The sequence below is a fragment of the Eumetopias jubatus genome, unplaced genomic scaffold (genome assembly GCF_037043125.1).
Source record: "Eumetopias jubatus isolate StellerSeaLion01/CBP00866 unplaced genomic scaffold, mEumJub1_p1.0 scaffold_14, whole genome shotgun sequence".
NCBI lineage: Eukaryota > Metazoa > Chordata > Mammalia > Carnivora > Otariidae > Eumetopias > Eumetopias jubatus.
This window is the reverse complement of record NW_028274820.1, coordinates 23,656,415-23,665,042: the sequence shown is the minus strand read 5'-3', so window position 1 is coordinate 23,665,042 and position 8,628 is coordinate 23,656,415. Positions and strand designations below refer to the sequence as shown.

The 8,628-nt window shown below is 41.0% G+C and overlaps 1 pseudogene; it reads right to left on the bottom strand.

Moving 5' to 3' along the window:
* Positions 1-1,191: 1,191 nt before the first annotated feature.
* Positions 1,192-2,115, bottom strand: LOC114221452 (large ribosomal subunit protein eL6-like; annotated as a pseudogene).
* Positions 2,116-8,628: the final 6,513 nt, after the last annotated feature.

The window sequence follows — 8,628 nt, the reverse complement described above, 5'->3', positions numbered from 1 at the left end:
CCTGCAGTAGAAAAACCTCTGTAGTCCACGGATATAATCAGAAACATAGTATAGGTATTGGTATCAGAGTTGAGAAAGGGAGTCACACTAACATATGAGTAATAAGTTCTTTTGTAGTTAGATGGTTTCCTACTTTGCTTTCAGTAAAATTGCAAGAAGATCTACAATCAGTTGTCAACTGATAATTAAAAACACAATTTGGTGCTAGTTTTCCCTGTGATTTTTGGCATATGACTGAAAGTGCGGATAATTGAGAGCATTGCTGTAGCAAAGCTCCTTCTAGCCCCACCTACTTATTTACATAAACAGTTTTTTTCTCAACATTTTCAAAACACAAAAAGGTGAGAGGATAAAACTGTTGTTGAAACCTGTCTCAATTTAGCCACAAGTAATAAGTATGGCTAAATTGATACCCGACCTAATTTTCCCAAAAATTAGATGCTTGACCTAATTTTAGCAAAACTAGCCAGTCCCCATCCAGCTCATTAAGATACATCTAAAATGAAAAATTTGATTTTCCTGTCTAATTACTTAGCAAAACTTACAACCCATGTTGTTTTCATCAACACTATGCTAATAGTAGTTGAAATAACTTGATCCATAATAATTTTTAAATATAGCTTCATGGTCACCTCAAATTAAAAAATATAATTTCAACATATATGCCTTTTGTTGTGATAAGGTAATTGACCAAAGTCTTTGAAGAATAAAAATATTCATATCAGAAATCTTTAAAAACAAGGTGGGGGGCGCCTGGGTGGCTCAGTCGTTAAGCGTCTGCCTTCAGCTCAGGTCATGATCCCAGGGTCCTGGGATCGAGCCCCGCATCGGGCTCCCTGCTCCGCGGGAAGCCCATTTCTCCCTCTCCCACTCCCCCTGCTTGTGTTCCCTCTCTCGCTGTGTCTCTCTCTGTCAAATAAATAAATAAAATCTTTTAAAAAATAAAAAGATATGTCATATTAGAATGAAAGTTTTTGATAGAAGCAGAATAGAAATATGATTTCAAGGAGAGAAAGGAAAGATGCAAAATCTCTGATTATTAAAGAACAACTTGTTCATGTATTTTTTTTAAATAGATGATGTGGTATTTAGATTCTGTTAGGTATATCTTGTAAGTGCTGTTATATATGTGTGTATATATATATATTTTTTAAATGGATCAGTTATTTAATTACATTCTTTGTAAGAAATTTAAAACACCAATTTGTGAGGTTAAACTCCCATTTGTGAGAGAAAACACAGAGCGGAGGTAGCCCTGAAGCTGAGGAACAGCTTTGATTTTTGGCAGAATTTGCGAGTCCACAGTTTTCTGATCAACCTTGTGGTGCTCTGTAATCTCATTATTTCTCTTTCTCAGTGTCAAAGATCTCACCCTCCTGGTGTCCGGGCTTACGCAGCTTCTTCTTCTTCTTCTTTTTTTTTTAAAGACTGTTTATTTATTTGACAGAGAAAGACACAGCTTCTTCTTGAAGTAAGCATCAGTGAGATGTTTGGGGTTTTTCACACTGCTGATATCAATTTTGGTAGAAGTAGCAATGACGAATTTCTGGTGTGTTCTACGCAGAGGAACTTGATTGAGGGACAGAGGTCTGGTCACAAGTAGCAAGCCACTGCTCAGTTGCTTCAGGAAAACTACCCTCTTGCCTCTGTGGCGCCCAGGGAGAATGATCAAAATGGTCCTGGAGTGATACTAGCTCGCAGCTTTCCCATGTGCTGACTGAAAGGTTTTTTGCCGTGGCTCAAGAGCTTTCGAGGCACATCGTCAGTAGGATAATACCTAGGCATGTTGTGAAGTTTAACCACTCGGGTACCACCGTTCTTGTCACCACCAACTGGTTTTGTGACAGTAGCAAGAACTTTCTCCTTTTTCTTTTCAACCCTGGATTTAGCTGCTGCATACTTCCTCTTGTACATGGCCTTTCTGGAATACATAGCGGATCGGGAATATCTGCCAATTCCTCTGACAAGGACAGGGTTTCGGCTGCACGGGGGCTTCCCCTTCTTTGGCGTTTTAGCCTTGGGGTTACCCTTGTTAGCCTTGTCACTGGCATCAGCTTTCTTAGCTTCAGGTTTCTTCTCTTTAGTAGCCGGCTTCTCAGCTTTTTTGCCCACCATCTTGCAAGATGGGAAAGAGCTGTATATATTTTTTAATGATAATATTTACAACGCACTGGAAGTTACATCCTTTGCAAGTATTTTTAACTTGAGATGAAAAGTTTTAGATGTCAGCTTAATGTGCAAGAAGACACAAAGCTTTACAAAATTATTTTGGAAGTGTTTGCAAGTAAAAAGTTTGAAGACCACTATTTTAGGAAACCCAGAGATCAGTGTGTAGAATGGGGAGGAATTGAGAGAAATTGGGCAGGGCACCAGTTAGGAGACAAGTGATTTTTTTACAGATGTAAGGAATTTGAACTGTATCAAGTTCATAGTCATGGAAATGAAGAGAAGCAGACTGAAATCAAAAGCTACTAAGAAATAAGAATTATTAGTATCAGTCCTTGCTTCATTTCATCTTAAATTTTACATATTGCCAAAACAGAATTTTCCGATGTTTTCTACCTGTAGACTCTGCCTGGACTTGGTCTTGAGCTCCTTGCCACCCACTTTCTCTCCCTCCCTCCCTCCCTCCCTCCCTTCCTTCCTTCCTTCCTTCCTTCCTTCCTTCCTTCCTTCCTTCCTTCCTTCCTTCCTTCTTTTTCCTCCTATTCATCAGACACTCTGCTAAGTGCTGAGACTTCTGAAACAGTTAATATCAGGTCCCTGGTCTCTGATAGCTTCCAGTTTAGTAGAGAAGTTTATAGCTAAGTATGATGCCGAGAGAGATATATGGCCCATACTACTCCACCTCTCTCCCCTTGTAACGTGCTAGAGGACAGAGAGCTAAAGCTTCCATTTCCCAGACTTCCTCAGATTCCATATGTGGCCCAGCTTTTGCCAAAGCAGACATATGAATGTTATATTTGGAAGACAGAATTGAGACAGAGGTGGCACTGTCTGCTGTTTCCACTAGCAAGCAAGGATATAGAGGCTCTGGTTTTTCTCTGACAATGTACCCAGGGTCTGGTACCTATTTCTGTGGGTGCCAGGGACATCCATTTTGATGACATGGATCTGCCCTGAGGCAGTGTGCTTGGACCCAGGAGTTGAGGCTTCCATTTCCTTATCGCTCAGCTTTCTGGTCATTCCCCAGTTCTCTGACCATTGCACAGGTTGGCATGTCTGGTGATTATTCCTGGAATCTCATCCTGAAGCCTGTTTCTCTACACTTTCTAACCATTTTGTAAACAGTTCTTTATATTAAATCCCTTTGAGTTTAAATTAGCTAGAATGGCTTCTTTTATTGTCAACCAAATCCTGGCTAACACAGATGAAGCCCATCATTCCTCCCGGCCTCCTGCCAGCCTCCTGTTGTTCCCTACATCTCTTTATTGTCAACCAGCTGTTATCCTATGGGCCAGTGATAACTCTGGAATGGTACATTGCTACTTGAATTGCTCCTATTTCTCCTCTGTGTGCTTTAATTTTTAGAACTGGTCTCTGACATGTTCTGATTGGTCCTGTTTTTGGTGAACTGCAGTCTCTCCTGCCTTACCCTGGTGAAGGCTATTCATAAACAGATCTAAATGGTGGCTTCAGAGGTATTGAACTCTTACATACTGTCTGCTCTGTTTGTCTGCCTCTGTGTTCCACTCATCTGCTTGGGACTCCATTACCTCTTTCTGTATCCTTTGGACAGGGTGTCTTACTCACCTTGCTTCTCCTACACAGTGTGACTTCCTGTAATTGGGTCATTTCCTTTAGAGCATCGATTCTGTTTATTTGGCCTGAGAAGTCCCCTGAGGAGCTCATTTAAAATGCAGATTCCCCAACTCAACTCTGACATAGTAGGTCTGAGGTATAGCTGGAAGTCTACATTTTTAACAAATGCAACAGGGCATTGTGACCCACTCGGGCCTTGTATTACACCTTGACAACTCTGTGAAGACAGTGTGTAAACCACTTGAGTGGTTAGGACAGAGAGTAGGTCCTAACTCCTTCCCTTTTCCCTGTACTGTGAAGGATGAGAAAAGAGAGACAATAAAGGGAGCCCCTAGATTGTAAACTCGGATGACTAGGATTCCGATTGTAGTGCTGGTTCAAAGAGGGAAATTAAGAAGGGAAACCAGTTTGTGGAGGAAATAATGAGTTCCATTTGAGACATGTTGTGTTTGACATCCAAATGAAGATGATATATTGTTGGCAGCTTGTAATGGATTGATGACTCAGGTCTGGGGGTTGATTAGTGGGATGGATTCTCTGTTGTGTGGACTTCAGAGAATTACTGCTGTAGCTAAATTATTTCTTTAGTGTGGTACAACCATGATTGTCCTGAAGATGACATACATCTATTTGTCTTTCCCAATATGAGGTGGAATCAATATATTTTGTATTTTTTACCAAATTGTATAAGAGGAAAAGTGAGGGGCGCCTGGGTGGCTCAGTCATTAAGCATCTGCCTTCGGCTCAGGTTTTGATCCCAGGATCCTGGGATCGAGCCCCACATCGGGCTCCCTGCTCCGCGGGAAGCCTGCTTCTCCCTCTCCCACTCCCCCTGCTTGTGTTCCCTCTCTCGCTGTCTCTCTCTCTGCCAAATAAATAAAATCTTTAAAAAAAAAAAAAAGGAAAAGTGAGAAGATTCATGGTAGGATACTCAGTGTTATAAGCTGCCTAGGAGATGCCTAAGATCCAGTTCTTTCCCTCAGAGCTCTACTTTTCTTTCCCTCAGTCCTTGCTTCTCTTTCCTCCAGCCTGCTGACAAATATACATTAGGTGTATAAATTGGGGAAGGAAAAATTATGTAGGATAAGTGTAAGTGAAGAGAATAAAACTCGAAACTACAGGTATTACTGTAAATGCAAATGTTTTACGGGTCTTTGTTTAGAGGAGAACTCTAGATTTTTCTTCCAACCCATTGTAAAAGTTCTTTTTCTTCTCTAGGACTTAAAGCCATTGTTTAGAAGTGGTTTTCAAGCTTTCCTCGAGTGAAATCTTATGCAGAAAAAGTATTTCAGAAATGTAACTGTACTTGATTGAATTCAAATATATACCATTTACTCATTCTAAACTTGTTGCCTAGGTTCCGTGAGAACAATGAGACTGTTTTGATGGAGATAAAAGTTTAAAGCTAGGGTATATGGACAATGGTTATATGTGAGCAAGCAAATTTCTTTCCAAATCTGTACTGATAAAATCCTGATTCATTCATAAGAGTAGTTGCAGATGAATACTTAAAAAAACAAACAAACATATTTTGCAATCTTGGCATACTGAAAGTAAATTGATATGATACCAGAACCCTAATTCTGAAATCTACCCTGTAATTATTTAACTTTATCAGGGTTTAGTCATAAATATTCATTGAACACTTAGTACGTTCTAGATGCTGAGGTTGTATTAGAGAAAACAGACACATAGAATTTATGGCCTAGCAGGGAAGGTAGACACTAAAAAAAAGTCGTAAGTAACTTACAAGTGTATAAACTACAAGTTGAAAAAAATCCTAAGTATGTTGGGAATGTATGACAGGAGACCTAACCTTGTATAGGATGTTCTTCCTAAGGAAATGGTGTTTAAGTTGAAACATAAAAGGTGAATAGGCAAAGGGAAGGACAAAATATGTATTCCAGGTTGATGGGCCACTATGTGCAAAGGCCCAAGGGTGGGAGAGGGCCTGGGCTATTTGAGAAACTAAAAGTCAACATGGCTTTTCCCCAACAAAGCTGGAGAGACTAGTGAGCTATTGATAGAAACCGAATTGTACAAGACTTTCTAGCCAATGCATGGGGGTAATTTGTAAAGTTATTAATTGATGTGTTTTTAATGCCAGTATTATTATTAACCGTCAGCGCTCCACCACTTGGGCTATAAGCCAAAAGGTATTCCCCCAAGAGGTGGAGGAAGTGCCGCAAAGAAAACCAGTAACAGAAACTTTCAATATTTGGCTAAATCTAAACGAAAAAAAAAATAGGTTGGGCATCAGAAAAATTGGGGCAGTATGCTTACTGAGTGAGAAAAGAGTAAAGCGCCTGCATAGGGTCCCTGAGAAAAGGACCCGAGCACGGCCTCACAGATGCAGGTGATCCCCAGTGGGCTGCAGGGAGCAGCCCAATATTTTCCAGTGTGACCAGAAAGTGACACTAAAAGCTAGGCTGACCAGGAGGTTGCTTGCGAGGCAATGCAAATACTGAGGGCAGCAAGTGTCTAGAGGGGGAGGGACAGGGATCAGTGCATTGGGGTGGGGTTGGAGACCATCAGGTAATATTTCTTATAGCATCCTAACATATCTATGTTAAGTATTGGGCATTATTTGAAATATAGTAGAAAGCCACTGAGGGATTTTTTTTAAAGATTTTATTTATTTATTTGACAGAGAGAGAGAGAGACAGCGAGAGAGGGAGCACAAGCAGGGGGAGTGGGAGAGGGAGAAGCAGGCTTCCCGCTGAGCAGGGAGCCCGATGTGGGACTTGATCCCAGGACCCTGGGATCACAACCTGAGCCGAAGGCAGATGCTTAACAACTGAGCCACCCAGGTGCCCCAGGGATTTTCTTTTTTTAAGATTTTATTTTATTTGAGAGAGAGAGTGAGCGAGCACAAGCGGGGGGGGAGCAGAGGGAAAGGGAGAAGCAGAGGGAGAGGGAGAAGCAGACTCCCTGCTGATCAGGGAACTCGATGTGGGGCTTGATCCCATGGCCCTGGATCATGACCTGAGCCCAAGGCAGACGCTTAACCAACTGAGCCACCTAGGTGACCCTGGGGATTTTTTTTTCTTAAAGATTTATTTATTTATGAGGGAAAGAGGAGGAGCAGAGGGTGAGGAAGAAGAGCGGTCTCCCCACTGAGCATGGATCCTGATGAATACAGGGCTAGAGCCCACAACCCAAGATCACAACCTGAGCCAAAATCAAGAGCTGGACACCCAGTCAACTGGGCCACTCAGGCACCCCACCACTGAGGGATTTTAAATAGAAACCTGTCTTGATGGTATCTGTCTAACTGAGTATAGAGAATGGTTGGAAGTAGGTGGAACTGATTTCAAGGGAAAACTGCTAGAAGGATATTGCAGTAGTCTATCTAGGCAAGAGATGAAAATAATCTATACAAGGATGGTAGCAATGGAGATAAAAGGAAATGGATGGTTTACAGATATCTGTCTTAGTCTGCTCAAGCTGCCATAATAAAATATATAGTAAAGACTGGGGGCCCTAAACAAGAGAAATTTATTTTCTCATCGTCGTGAAGTCTAATTGTCCCAGATCAAAGTCTAATAGGGTTGGTTTCTGGTGGAGAGCTCTAGTCCTAGCTTGTACATGGCTTGCATTGTGTCCTCACATGACAGAGAGAGATCTCTTTCTTTCTTCCTCTTCTTATAAATGATCTCATTTAACTTTAATTACCTCCTAAAGCCCCTATCTCCAGTTAGTCACACTGGAGTTTAGGGCTTCAACACACGAATTTAGGGAACACAATTCAGTCCATAGCAATATATTATATCTTTAGGAAATAGTGCTTGATTGGATGTGGGGATGAGGTGGAAGAACGTAGGGGAGTCAAGGATGAACTTAGGTTTCTGGCTTGAGTAGAAGTAATAGTGCTATTTATGGAGATTAGAATCACTGGCGGTAGAGAATATTTTGGGGAGAAATATCTAAACCTAATGTTAAACTTACTTATTTTGAAGTATCTATGAGATATCAATAAGAAATGTCAAGTGGGTAGTTGGTTCTATGGGCCTGGAATTCAAAAAAGACATCTGGGACACAGATGTGGATGTAGGTCTCATCTGCCTATAGATGGTCATTAACCATAGGAGTGGAGGAGAGTCCATTGGGCAGTGGTTCTCAAACGGAAATGTGCATCAGAATCACTTGGATAGCCTGTTAAAACAGATTGCTTGGCCCCACCCCCAGAATTTCTGATACTACTGTACTTCCGGCAGCATAGGAACATTTTAGGGCTCTTGAATATACTGGTAAATTACTTTCCAGAGAGCTCATAGCAATTTATATTTTTATCAGGTGAGTATGAGAAAGCCCATCTCACGGTACCCTTTATTGCATTGAATATTGTAATTTCTTTTTTTTTAAGATTTTTTTTATTTATTTGACAGAGACAGAGAGAGAGGGAACACAAGCAGAGGGAGTGTGAGAGGGAGAAGCAGGCTTCCCACCGAGCAGGAAGCCCGGTGCAGGGCTCGATCCCAGGACCCCGGGATCATGACCTGAACCGAAGACAGACACTTAACGACTGAGCCATCCAGGTGCCCCTGAATATTGTAATTTCTTAATGTCAAAGATAAAAAAAGTGAACTCATTGCAATTTTATTTTGCACATCTGTGATTATCTGTGATGGTGAACATTTTTTCCCATTTTAAAATGCTGTTTACAGGTCCTTTGGTTTTCAGTAAAAACTTTTGTTTTTACATATTTCTGTTTTAACACATATATTCTTTAGCCCCTTCAGTACACCATTGCATTTTGTGATCAACATATTTGCGAGATAATTTGTGCTGGTGAAGTGTACCCTAACGTGAATGAACTAAAAGAATTAGGCAAGTCTTTAATATTCATCTTTGTCAATATGATGA